Consider the following 15,001-nt stretch of genomic DNA (forward strand, 5'->3'; position numbering starts at 1 on the left):
TAGATTTTTCTAAAAACTGGCATTTAATTATGGGACTGTGACAACCTGTGACAAGGCATAAATAATTTCATTGTAATATTGGAAAGATTTTCAGATGACAAGTTTAAACATGTTAACATTTTCATTTCATTATTCTGGCAACATAATTAGCTTTAGAATATAAGTATGGAAAGTGTTAAAAAAGGTACAGAAGGTGTTAATCCGAGTATAATATCTTTATTTTAGCTCTGAGATATAAATGCCAATGAATTTTGGTTGCCTAAGGCATTTTAAAAAGTTGAAGATATATAGAGAATATAGAGAGCTGCTGTTCACTTTAAATTTTTTACATATATAGAGAATATATAAAGTTGTTTGGGAATCAGGAAACAACCTGCAGGACTTTCTTCTCTCTTTTAACCCTGTATGTCCTGGGACTGAACTCAGGTCATCAGTCAAGATTAGCAGCAAGTGCTTCACCCACTGAGTCATTTCATCAGCCCTTCTTTGTATTCTTTTTTGCATGTCACTGATTAGATAAATAGAGAAATAATGATAGCAGTGCTATGTCTTAACCATACTAATTTAAAATTTGTAAGATTTGTAAACATTTAGATCAAGAAAATGGGAAAACTCAGGCATTATATATGTACATATATATGGTCAATTGATTTTTTAACAAAGGTAATTCAATAAATGTTACTGAAGTAACCAAATATCCAAAAGAAAAAAAAGAAAGAAAGAAGGAGAGAAGAAAATTCAAAATAAACTACATTTATTCCTTCTCATATGCTATGTAAAACTTGGCTCGATGGACCAAGACCTAAAAAAAGGCAAAACCTAAAATTAAAACATTAGTGAAAAGGGCACAGGAGTGTTAATGAAATCCTGGTTACATGATTGCACATTTTTCAAAATTCACATATTAGAAAGACTAAAAAAAACCAAATTCTGAAACATATTTATACTTAATTTTGATTATTTTCCAAGTATGGGTGTTAAAAATTTTTATTTTATCTGACATTGTGACATAGTTCTACAATTCCAGCGTCCAGGATGCTAAGGCAGAAGGGTAGCAATTTTGAGGCCAGCCTGGACAAATGGATATCTAGCAAGTTCTAGGACATCCTCCTAGGTGACATGAAAAGACCCTGTCTAAAATGCTATATTATTTCACAGTCTTGTCAACAATCTGCCTATGTGGTTTTATATTCTCTAGCTCTGTTCATAATACATATTTTTCTGGGAGCATGGATATTGTATTTACAAGCCCTTCATACTAGAGGGGAATAAAAACTTTTTTTCTGGTGATGATTTATCCAATATCCTTTGTAAATTATTCTCTGCTGGCTTATTTGAAGGCATTGCCACTATAAGTGGCAATATCAAATTTTTATATACAAGTGGTACACATTTTCTCCCATCATAAGTATTTTTTGACAGTGACACAGCTTGCTCAACCAGTCCTATTCTTCGCTTTTTCTTTCAAAATTCCAGAATGTGGAATGCTGCAGTCACTTCTTAGCAGTTTTCTCCTGAGCTTCTAAATCTGCCTCTTTCTGAGTAGCCAGAAATACCTCTTGATCCTTCTGGTAAGCTGCCAGCTCTTCTGCACTGATATCTTTCACTACATAAATGCCCAGTAACGGGCAAAGCCAATGATAGAACAGATAACATACTGCAGAGCAAAAGCATCATCCTTACTTAGCTTTGATATAAAAAAAAATCTCATATATGTGCTTCAATGTTCCCAGGCCTATAACTTCTTTCCCTGTTTGCCAGGCCCCTTTCTAGATTCCGGCAGCTGTCTTTAAGTATTAGTATATAGCAGTTTTAATCTTGAGCTTGATTGTCCTACCAGGCTTCATAAATACATTTGTAGGTAGAGAAATGTATTCTTTGATGTCTTTTGTCTTCTTATGAACTACTACAAAATTGATAAATATTTATCAAATTGATAACTTTATCAAAATTTGTTATAAAGACACTAAACCCTGAGGTGGGGTTTAGTGGAGACCAAGGCCCTGGGCTAGACTGCCCTGCCTGTATGGTCCAGATCATACCTTGGGTTTCCTGAGGGCTAGAGTTACCCAGCTTAGCTTAAATATGATGTGGGGACTAACAGTCTTAGTTAACCTCCCCTATCAAATGTCTTTTAGCCTTGCTTGTGATATATTTTGCTTCATATTAATTTTTAACTTAGAATGCTTTCCAAAAGCAAATCCAGGCTCTTCATTCTACAGATGTACAAACTCAGGCCAAGTCTCTTGCCTAGTTTCTATCAGAATATAGCTGTTTCCACATAATTCTCTTGAACAACAAGAAAATAAGAAAAATGATGAATACAATTGATAAAGTTAATATCATAGAAACCCAAATGTTTTACCAACTTTTCAAAATTCAGCTGTGTGGTTGTGGTACAAACCTATATTCCCTGCACTTGGGAGGTAGAAGCAGGCAGATCTCTGTAAGTTCAAGGACAGCCTGGTCTACAAAAAGAGTCCCAAAATGGCTAGGAATATATACACAGCAAAACACCATCTCAAAAAAAAAATAAAATTGTTTTTTGAGATCCAGAACTCTAAAATGGAGTATGGTGTCTAAGGAAAGATCAAAGGGCTAGCCTATCTGGAGAGTCACCACAGGAGAGAATCTGAGCTGGGCCTTGATGTATAGTTGTATATGGGCTCCTGGGAGGAGGATAGCACAAAAGTAGAGTAGCAGAACTATTCTTGGAAAAATAAGAAGACCAATGTGACTGCTCACCAAACTTGTTCTGGAAATAGAATCATTAGGAAAGTCACCTATAGAGTTGTTGTTGGAACCCTAAGAGCAATGGATTTTCTGAATAAATATCAAGGAAATTGAGTACTTCCATAAAAGGTTGTCTCTTCCCTTTTCTTAATCTATGAGATGGCTAGATAAAAGCTAATGCTACTGTGTAGGGAATCCTGAAGAGTAATATAAACAATTGCACTCTTTCTTGATGGATATTTGGAAAAATGAGGAGAAGGAAGCATGGTGGAAGCAAACAACTTATGATTTACCAATAAAAAGTATGGAAATCTAGGAATTTAGGGTGTTGCATGGTGGTAGTTTGTTGTTCTCCTGTCTATATTTATTTACTTTTTATTAACATGCAAAAACAAGTTTTAGTTTTATTACTAATCAGAACATCATGGATTGAGTTTCATATTTCATTATTTGTAAGGAGCAAGAAAAGAAAAGGGAGGAAATATTGGAATCATACAATGAGCATAAAGCAGGGGGTTAACAGTAACAAAACCCAAGGGTGTTGCAAAGACAGTAGCAGCAATGATAACAGTAAAGTCTAAAAGCAAGAACTAGATGAAATCTATCAGATTGTAAAACAGAAGGTGTGGCAATAACGTTTAGTTTTTCTAACCTCTTACCACCTTACGTTTGTGAGCAGTTTTCTTCCTTTCCCATCTTAAACACGTCTTTAACTCAATAGTTCTGAGGCTCCAACAGGTTAGTGTTAGAAAGCTCAATCTTTCAGTCCTTTACAGGATTAGACTGCCAGTCATCCTACAAATTTAAAACCAAGTTTTGAATACCACAAATGTTTAAATGTAAATTAGTAGCATAAATTTCTACATGAGGCTGAACTTGTTTCTATTTTAAACTTCAAGGAAAGTAAGAGAGATTTCTGTATAATGATTCTTGAAATTTTAGATCCAAATATTTCATCTCTTGAGTACATTTCAAATCTGTTCTTCTCTATCCCCATGGCCTCTGCTTTTGAGAGAGAGAGACAGAGACAGAGAGACACAGAGAGAGAGAGAGAGAGACAGAGACAGAGAGACAGAGAGAGAGAGAGAGAGAGAGAGAGAGAGAGAGAAGTAAATGTGATTGAATCCATGTTTTTGCTGGTAATTTTGTCTCTGCAGCATCCTTAGAGGCTATGTGTCACTGAACAATAAGTAAGATGAAGATCTGCCAAAAAAATCCAACTTTCACAGTTACATTGGGTCATTTGATTATGAGATCTCTTGAGCAAACCAACCCTGGATGGCTATTTCATTAACTTTCTTTCTGCAAACTTCTTTTGCTTTACCTCAACTGTATCCTTTAAGAACAGACAATGTTTACTCTAAATTCAAATGAGTGGAACATGTTTCCACTGGAAAACTGGACCATGCTCATGCTATTTGAACAGAGACAATGACAGATAAAATTCTACCTCAGGATATACTAAAACTCTAGACAGACAGAATGTTACATGATTTTTTAAAGTACTCATGTCTTCAGAGTCCAGAGGAAGGAATATTCAGACTTTTAGAATGTATGTAGCAAACAGCAAGAAAATAAGGGGATCCCATGCCAATGCCACTGTAGCACCTTCACCATATGAGCTGAGCACTGTGAAAAAAGCTGAGGGTAGAGATCCACTCCCCATGGATCTGACTGGCTAACCAGGTAATTAATTCCTGAGCAAGCCGGGAATTACTGGTCAAGTCAACCAAGAATTATGTTGCTGGTATACTGGTTAACTGACGCTTCAAAATATTATTATTATTATTATTTGTTTTGTTTTTTGTTTTTTGAGACAGGGTTTCTCTGCAGTTTTGGAGCCTGTCCTGGAACTAGCTCTTGTAGACCAGGCTGATTTCGAACTCACAGAGATCCGCCTGCCTCTGCCTCCCGAGTGCTGGGACACTGCCCAGCTATTTTTTTTAAAAGTTATGTGTACGGGTGTTTTGACTACATGTGTACCTATACACCACATGTATGCAGTATCTACAGAGGTCAGAAGAGGGCATGAGAAACCCTAGAACTGGAGCTACAGGCTATTGTGAACCACGTATGTGAGTTCTGGGAATCAAACTCAGGTTCTCTGAAAGCAATCCCTGCTCTTAACTACTGAGTCATCTCTATAGCCTTAATATTCCTATTCTTAGGAGAAGAATGGGGACACAGAAAGGAGGGACAGGAGCAAAGCAAGATCAAATCTAGTAAGGAAAACATTAAATCCCATACTTTGGTATCATACACCTGGAACACATGGTGACCTGATGAGAGTCCTCCCAAGTGTGGGCAGTCCCATCCCTAAGGCTTTACTGTAGGCCCATATGGTTTCACTTATGCTGGGTTCCCTTGCTGCCTACGGTTTCTCTTGGCAGACATTCCACATCCCTACTATGTCCAACATCCTAGAGTCTCCATTACAGCTTAGGTTTCAACTTCAGGGCTTCACACATCGACCTCTCATGCGTTCCTTGCAAGGGAAACTGACACACCATCTGATTTTCTAGACTTTCCTTTAAAAATAAGGGTGCCTCGATGACTCTGTAATTTGTATCCTGCATGCTTGCAAGAGCAGTATCACATGGATGATTCAATGGCTGGGCCCCCTTGGACCATTGTTGCAGTAGCCTTTAAGTGTATGGGTAGTTAAATCTAGGGAAATTCTTCTACTCTGTTGTTATCTGATTATCTCATAGTCTTTACTGTTCACATTCCTACCCGCATTCAAATATTCCAAGTTAACCTGAGAAAAACTCATTAAGCTCTGCTTATAGCATTCGGGCCTCTCTAGCTTAAACTTCCAAACTTCACATTTCTTGTGTGGCTTTTTATAACAACCTTCTAACTGAATGTTCTACATCAAGCATTAATATTCCTGAATTCTTTATCTATATTGATGATAGCATGATTTCCCAAAATATGAATCTAGTCTTGTTCTTTGTGGATAAGATCCCAACTACTTAATTTTTTTTTTTAATTTTTCGAGACAGGGTTTCTCCATAGCTTTTGGTTCCTGTCCTGGAACTACCTCTTGTAGACCAGGCTGGCCTCGAACTCACAGAGATCCACCTGCCTCTGCCTCCTGAGTGCTGGGATTAAAGGCATGCGCCATCACCACCCAGCTCCAACTACTTAATGTTTAGCAAAGTTCTTTATAATCTGTATCCTACCAAACTTTCCAATTCTATCTCCCATTGATTCTTAGTTTGTAGTTTATGCTCCATCCACATGAAGCAATCAGTCACTTTCAGAATACTGTACATTTTCTTGGGCTTAGAATATGTCTATTTTTGTTACTATAACAAGGAATCCAAAGTTGCACACTGTTATTTGACAGTCATAGAAGATGAAAGCCTAAGATCAACTGATCCCATCTGTTTGAACACTGGTGAAAGTTTCCTTAACTGTACCACAGCATAGTAAGGAAATTGCTGTATGTAATATAAGGTCAATAGTGAAGAGTAGCCTTAATTTAATAAGAAGTTGTAAGTTAGGTCCCAAGAAAACTGTATTAACCTCATTCAAGAGCAATGCCCTAAATGGTCTATAAATGGCCTGTTTACCAAAAGGGCCCCTACTTTCCTTTTTTGGTGCTGGAAATTGAACTTAGGACCTTGTGCATGCTAGACAAGCACTTTACCACTGAACTGCATCCCTAGTCACTATCCCTCTTAAAAGGGACTAAGTTTTCAGCATATGAATTTGGGGACACAAACTCAAATTATATACAAATCATAGCAGTGGGCACTAAGTGATCACTGACTTAAATTACTAGATGTGGTAATATATGCCTATACAGGCAGACATTACATATTGCTACTCCACTCCCAGCTCTCAGAAGGCTGAGACAGGATTTTAAGTTCAAGGAAAGCCTTAGCTACATAGTAAAATCTAGGCCAGCCTTTTTGAACCTGTCTCAAAAAATATACATACCATTCATTCATTCATACACACATACACACATAACTTCTGTAAATATTCCTAAAATACACTTTGGTCTGGGATATCATTTCTACTTTCTATTTCCTGACCTACAGAGTTCATAAAGTCCCCTTCTATAAACTTTATAACTTTCCTAAGACATAACTCAATGTTCCTCTTCTTTGGCATATAATTTACCTTTGCAAGCCATTTGCTTAATAAATTCTGATTGATTCCAGGATTATCCAATCCATTTTCTTCTAAAAATATATAGGTGTAATAAAGATAATAAAGAGAATAAAGAGGGGTACCTATTTTATGCCTGAAGATCCATATTTTCACAAGTATTATTCCACATTTTGGATATAGAGTGATGTGTAAAAAGTGAAGGAGAAGTGTCATGAGACTACAGTAAAATGACAGTCCCGGAGGAAATAAATCTTTCTATATATCTATATTTATAAATATATTAACATCATTCTCCAGCCATCACTATTTACATATTAGAAATATGTCTTTTCTGTTCTGATAAGGGAGTAAAATGAAGAATAATGTTGTGAAATATTATTTTAAAATATGTTACCTTCTTTTATGCTGTGAAATTATTTAATAATGCAAAGATGTGTTACATTCCCTTATGTTGCATTTGTTTAACTCTGTGAAGTTGTGTTACTTTGTGTGTCTAAACCACCTGATCGATCTAGACAAATGAGTGTAACTGTGTTCAATAAACCTTTATTTATGAGTACTTAAATCTGAATTTTATAGGGTTTTCACATGAGATAAATTAATATTATTTGATTTAATGTTGGTGCACACTTGTAATACTGGCACTGAGGAGGCCAAAGCAGGAGGATTGTCATGAGTTTGAGGCTAATCTGGGTACATGGATATCAGACCCACCAGGACTACTTAGCAAGAATCTTTCAAGAAAAAACAAAAAAGAATAAAACCGATTTAGTTCTTGGAAGATACAGAAAGAGATACTAAGCCAAATCTGGGGCACAAATTTCAGATCTATGTGAATTTCTGTGAAAAAACATACTTGTAATGACAATGAATATACGTTTAGGCAGAGACATAGAAATGTGAATTAAACACTATCAAATCATTGTCTCTCAATACAATAAGCATGAGTGACACATGTCCACTGAGCCCTTGAAGTACAGTTATTCCAAACCAGGGGTGCAGTAAGCATACAACTGCAAAAGTCTAGCACACAGTCAGAAAAAAAAAATACATCCTTAATCATTTCATATACAGTGGTTGCAGAGATGGCTCAGCTGTTAAAAGCACTGGCTGCTCTTTTCCAGAGGACCAGGACTCAGTCCACTCACCCACATGGTGACCCACAATTGTCTGCAACACCAGTTCCAGGGCATCCAATGCCATCTTCTGGCCTCCAAAGGCACTGCACACACACATTGCACTTAGATGCTTGTAAAACACTCACAAAAATAAAAATAAATTTTTAAAATTTAACTTCATGGATGAGAATAATATTTCAGATATATTGGGTTAAGTATAACCCACCTACTCAAGCATTTTCAATTATATATTGCCTTACATTTCTATGAAACAGCACTGGTATATATACTTACTACTTGAACTGATTTGTAACAAGCTTCTCTTTGCTACTTACTTAATAGTGCCAAGCTGATATTAATAATCAATAACAGTGGTCTGTAAATATGCAATTCACTATGAGAAATCATACTGTTAAATTTTCTAAGAAAATTATTGTATTATTGTAGGATCTGTAAGAAAAAAATAAATTTCATCAATTAACTATTTACAGGCACTTGAAACTTTCAGGCTTTCTATTCTGCTTATAATATAAACATGCACACATGTGTATTTGAATCCATACATATCTATATGGATACAAATATCCAGATGAATATTTACTTTGTAAACTTTGTCTGAGTAGTCATCAAAGTCATCAGGCAATATAAAAATGTCTACCACAACTGACACTCAAAGATAGCATAAATCCTGACCCATCACCCTTGCAGAGTTACAAGAAATTGATGTATAGTTTTCTGAGATCTCCTTTCTTCTCCTACTGAGAATATTTAATTCTATGCCAAAATTATTTTTATGTTTGTGTCAGTCACACTTAAGTTCTATGTATCAGTTAAATAAGATAAACACATAAAACTCATGACAGCACTGAGTATGTTACAAAGCATTAATAAGTGTTAATGACTTTTCAATTTTAACCTATTTTCACCTACCAAGTAGGACATGTTCTAAGAAGCTGACAAACTTACAAAGCTTTATATATAGTCTGTATTGTTAGATGTTTCTCCTTTCTATTCTTTTAATAAAGTTCTTATTGGTGAGGTATAGTCAGAATGCCTTTTAATTTTACAAATCAGAGAAAAAAATAAACTGTGTTTTTTGCCTTATACAATTCCTCCTGGGTGTCAACATATTTATGTGAGAGATGCAGCTGGCTTGAGCACATACAAATGATGCAATCTAAATAAAGATGAGTACAGTTTGTGGGCTAGCTTTCCTTTTCTTTTTTTAAAGATAAGGTCTCACTATGAAGTGTAGGCTGACTTCAAACCCACCATTTTCCTTTAATCATCCCCTTTATGCTGGGATTAAAGATGTGTGTCACCATGCCTGCCTTTGTGATTAGATTTTCGTGGTCATGAAAAGTGTTTGACGTTTCATGATTGCTTCCCATGTTAATTTATTATCTATGAAAATAAATTCAATCACAGAGAATACATTGAATATACACAACATTCTCCATTTCTTTTTTTGGTATGGGTATAGAATAGATAACCTAATTTGTTCAATAAAGAACCATGCTCAAATATGTTTTTGACACATTTTTTTCATGAAAGGGCACTTAATATAACACTTGTCTCTGCTAAACCTGGTTTTATGCGAAGAGGATTTCAGAGGGCACTGGAAGCCCCAGGTTGTCCCTTCTGTCCTCCAGTGTCTTTAGAAAGCAATCTCTAAATCACCATTTCCACTACCCTTTTAATCTCTGCAAATTGTTGGTAAAAGCTATGTCACGGCAGTCTGCCAACAGCAGCTCAATCATATATGCACTATCACTGATTATTCTAAAGAAATATTGCATTTAAGAGAATCCACTCTAGAACATATACCTATCAGATTATAAAGACAAAACTTCAGACCATTTAGCATATAACTTGACATGTCTACAGTGATAAGCATATAAAACATAAAAACTCATTCTTAACTGCTTCATAATAATTTTATTATCCAAATTCTAGGGCACATGTACACATGCACATGTGTGCTCATACACACACGCACATGCATTATCACTTGTCCTTCAATGTTTGTTTATATTATCTAAAAGTTAACTTTATAAAAGTATCAATTCAATTGTTAAAAATTTCATCCTTACTACATAATTTGTCTTTACCCATTGAGGTGCACCATTTTCATAATGGAAAAGGTAATTTGCCACTTTTGCCTTTATTTGAAATTATTATACATTCTTAACAACATTCTGCACACCAACAATAAATTGCTTTCATTTAAACTAGTACAGAATTTCTCAAGCAATTCCTATTTCTATGGAGTTATATTTTAGATTGAATTACAATTCCCTATACTTTGTGATACTTTTGTGTTTTGTGAAATTCTTGTATTTTCAAAAGAAAAAGCAAACAAGAAAAAATGGTTTTAATCACCTTTCCCATATTAGTGCTATTTAATTTCCTATAGGGCATATTTCATATCTAGTATTTCATTGTTTTTAAATCCTAAAATAACATTAGATTTGTTAAAGGGTCAGATCCCATTGTTAGTTCACTTCACAAGCTAAGTATTTTAGGGCAATAATTTCCAAGTACATTTGACAAATGTGTTGTTGTTTGACAATAACTTCTTACTGAGGATGTAGTTTACAACACTTGGCCTTGGGATTGATGCTCAGCACTGCAGAACTAAAACATCATTAAAAACTTCACTGCTGTTTATTTGTTTGTTTATTTATTGACAGGGTCTCCTCTTGTAGACCAAGTTGGCTTCACACTCACTATGACACACAGGCTAGCCTTGAACTCACAATTCTCCTGTCTCAAGAGACTAGAGATTACAAATGTGTCACTGTATTCAACTTGATTTTATTTATTTTTGAGATCACATGAGACAACTTTATCAATCAGGTTTTCCTGATGGTACTCACAATGAATAGAGTAATTAAACTATTTTGTATCAGGCTTTTTAAATGCAAATTATTAAGCTAATAAATGAACTGCTTGAAATTTACCCAAACAGTTTTATGAAGTAGACACTAGCTTATTGCTTCCTTTTATGTGCAATTCTCAACCTAAAATTCAGACTGATAATCATAAACAGCTGCTAAAAAACATCTCAACATTAGCAATACACAAAAATATAATGAAATTTTTCTCTAATTGTAATATTGTTCTAATTATTCCTTCCAAAATGTACATAAGCTTTAATAACAATATAATAATCTAATAATCAAGTCACCAAACATCAAAACTTGGAGTTCTCCTTCAAGTAAGTGATGGCAACAAATAACCCAGCTACCCAGGACAGATGTGAAAAGGACACCTCTGAGCACTGCAAGCTCATTTGTAAAGCTAAGGTCATACCATGTTAATATAATTTGCGTTAAAATCACTTGACTACAAGACTGGGGGAATTTACTGTATATGAAAAAGTTATGAAGGTGTATATTATTAAAAGCTGTGTGTAAGTCATTAAGAATGTACAAAGACAGAACATTTAGAATTTGCTCTCTGCAAAAAAATAATAATAATTTTTTCTTAAAATTCAAAGCATTCCTTTTCTCTATAATGGGCATTTAATGACATTCTATAACGTGAAAAAACAACTAAATGGAAATAAAGTTTTAAAGTTTCTGTGGTAGCAAGATATATAAGTAAACTTGCTATTCAGAAACAAAAATTATATTTCAGTATTGTCAGTTTTCCTATAGCATACAGAACTTTAAATCATTATTTTTAAAACTACAGAAAATGTAAATATCTAGTTTAAGTTTCTATTTTTAAGGTAAGAGAATTTTAATATTGTAGATGTATTTTTACTTCTTGCCATATATACCATGTTATTTTCTGCTGTGAGTTAAAAACTAAGATTACAGTTTTCCTGTAATATAGGAGAAGTTTGTTGTCTAGTTTGAGTTGTTTTTATATTACTTGTTTATGGTAGGGTTTTTGTTTTTTCTTTGTTTTTTTTTTTGCTTTGGGAAATCATATTTGAAATTTACTATTATGATTCAGCCAAAAATAGTATTTCTGATATTTACCATTTGTTCTAATGCTGTACTAATAGCTATACTATTAATAATTGTACTAATTTAAAACAAACTCTTTGGTTAGACTCACCATTAGTAAGAAAGCAGAAAACAATTTTCAATCTAAGAATATATGAATCATAGAAAATGTTCAGTCAAAAGTCTTTTTGCCAGTATTAAATTACAGGGATTTTATATTTTTTTAAAGAAAATACGAAAGGAGTGTTGTGTAACAGAAGAGGTCATAACTATAGGAGTAAAATTAGCAAAAGATATGTGAAATAATTTAAATAATCAATTAAAACCAAAATCATTTAGAAGACGAAAAATAAAAATGGGAACTAGATTCTAGAAACTGATAAAATTAGCAAAAATATTAAATTTCATTTTGTCTTCTTAGCATTTTGCTTATACCTTTGCTACACAAAACTTGTGCTATTGACATGATTCTTTATTCCATTCCAAGAAAAAAGTTCATAATTGTAATATTACAGCTACTTCTTCAACATGAGAATTTTCCTAACTAAATTAGTTTACAACTATTTCAAACTAACCACAAGTACAGCAAATGCTCGTTTCTAAAATAGCATTTATGTTCTTGATTAGCCAGCAGAGAGTAATATTTTCAAGAATGGCTCAACTTGATGTAGAAAGTCAGAAGCAATTGACAATCTATGTGCCACTATAGGAAGACAAAAATCTCCCTCTTATTTCTTCTGGCTGGAACTCTACTTCAAAGGGGGTCTGTCACAAGGTTTCTCCCTCTTCCCCAGGCCCCTCTAGCTGAGCTTTATGACATCAGTAAATCCCAATTGCAGGGAAGGCTCTTTCTTCTGATTTTTTTTTTTAACTTTTTACCAAGGTTTTTTTGTTTTTGTTTAAAAAAAAAAAGCCAGGAGAACCTACTGGATCTTTTTGTCTTTCAAATTGTTCTTTATCTTTATAGGCTATCTTAGTAAGTGTTCAGTGTTGTGTGATGTATGAAACTCAAAAATCTGATGTCTGGAAAAAAGTCAAGGTACCAAAAACTAAATACATACTGTCCCCGATGTGTAAAGCAGTGTGGCACTTCAAGATGTGAAGCCAATCCCAGCAGCAGGATAACAATGTCAAGTGCTGTAAGGAGAGGAAATGGGAAATGTAACCAGGGAGTACAAGGGGGGGGGGGTTAATCTCTTTTCACTACTGTATTCCCTTTGAGAATATTTGTCTGTTTTCTTTCCTTCCTTCCTTTTCTTACTTTCTTTCCACTGAGTGCCAACAAGAAAACATTCCTGAGAGAGACATTTTCTGTGACAATTTCTGTGTCGATAATATTTAACAAACTAGTAACTATAAATTTCCATTCACAATTTGGGCAGAAAATAATTGGATGAAACGAGTTTAGTGGAAATCTTCAATAAAATACCAAAATATTTTGTCTTTAAATATACATGTATACATTCTCCAGATTCTATTATCGAACTCATCTGCACACACAAATAGCACTTACATTTTAAAGGTTTTAAATGTCTAGGGTAAGACACAAATAACTGATTCAAAAAAAAATGTTGAAGATTTTAAAATATTTTTTTTCTTTCAGAACCGTTCATGTCCAGAAAAGGAATTCTACTTGGCTTATGATGCTCCTAAGCAGTCAAAAAGTGAATTTTGGCAGAGACTCTGTTTTGTTTTATTTTTTTTTTAAAGATGAGAAACTCCCACATGTGAGTGCATGAATAAACTAAGCAGCAAAATATAGTACAGCTACCTATAAAAATCGCCATACTGAAGTTCTACTAATAAAGCGTCATTGAGATAAAATCTATACTTTGAAAACAGAGTAACATTTATCTGAAAAAAACTATAACCACTTTTCCCAGCTTGGACAACTCATCAACATGAAGTTACAGTAATTTTTTTCTTTATTTTTTAAAGGTGTCTAAACTTGAAAACCATAATGGTTTGCTTGAGACTTTCATATTCAGATACTATGACAACTATATTTACTTATCTCATTGTTGATTAAAGTTTAAGATTACTCTCTGTTGCTTTAATCTATTAAGTAGTAAGCAATACAATTTAAAGTAAAACAAAGTTTAAAACCCACATTGTAAAAGGATCCCAGCATTTGAGATCTCTCTCTCTCTCTCTTTTCTCTCTCTCTGTCTCTCTCTCTCTCTCTCTCTCTCTCTCTCTCTCTCTCTCTCTCTCTCTCTCTCTCCTCCCTCATTCTCCCTGACTTCTTTGTATATCATTAGTCTTAGAAATATAAGGAAGCAGTTCCAGTGCAAGCTCAAGTGTCTCAAGTTCAAGAAAGACTTGTAAAGGTAGCACCATGCTGGACTGCAGCAACACCAATCTTGTTAAGACAATAACTGATGACTGTAAACAGCTGGTAGAGCCTGGCATTTTGTACCACAGTAAGTGTTTCAAAATATTAACCACCCCTCTGGTTGGTACTTTCTTTCCATGAGTGATCATATGGTCCTTTTCTCCCTACTAAGGGCAGATTCTTTGCAAAAGTGTACTGAAATGAACACAATTGCTGATTAAAATAATAAGACAAAATCACCAAGAACATTCAACCCACAGAGCTGAAACCAAGAAAAAGATATTGCTGAACTGTTCAGATCTTCAAGACTCAGACAAACACGTGCTGCCATGTTAAACATTGGTAGTTATCCTTTTGTTATTAGACACAATAAAATCTTGCTTAAGAAACATGCTTCTTTCTTCTACTCCAGCTTCCAGGAAAACTTTAAAAACTGTCTTTGTTTCCTTCTCTTCTTCATGTTTTCAAATTTTACCCATGCCAGCACACTTCTTTGTCTTTTGTCTTGTTCAGCATTTGGTGTAAGTTCATAAGATGTAAGTTCTTTGTCATATAAGAACATTTGTAAACCAAGAGATGACAATTTTTGAAAACCAGCTTACAGGTTTGCATATTTCAAGAGGAGCTGCCATTTTTACCTGCTTTCTGCATCCTTCTTTATTTTCATATTTCTTAAACAGATTATTTTCCCACCACCACCAAAAAGATCCATTACAAACAAGTAAAATCAA

General features: G+C 34.4%; 1 pseudogene; it reads right to left on the reverse strand.

Moving 5' to 3' along the window:
• Window positions 1-1,435: 1,435 nt before the first annotated feature.
• LOC113458097 overlaps window positions 1,436-15,001 on the reverse strand; it is a 15,483-nt pseudogene continuing 1,917 nt past the window's right edge.

The sequence above is a fragment of the Microtus ochrogaster genome, unplaced genomic scaffold, assembly GCF_000317375.1.
Source record: "Microtus ochrogaster isolate Prairie Vole_2 unplaced genomic scaffold, MicOch1.0 UNK3, whole genome shotgun sequence".
Taxonomy (NCBI): domain Eukaryota; kingdom Metazoa; phylum Chordata; class Mammalia; order Rodentia; family Cricetidae; genus Microtus; species Microtus ochrogaster.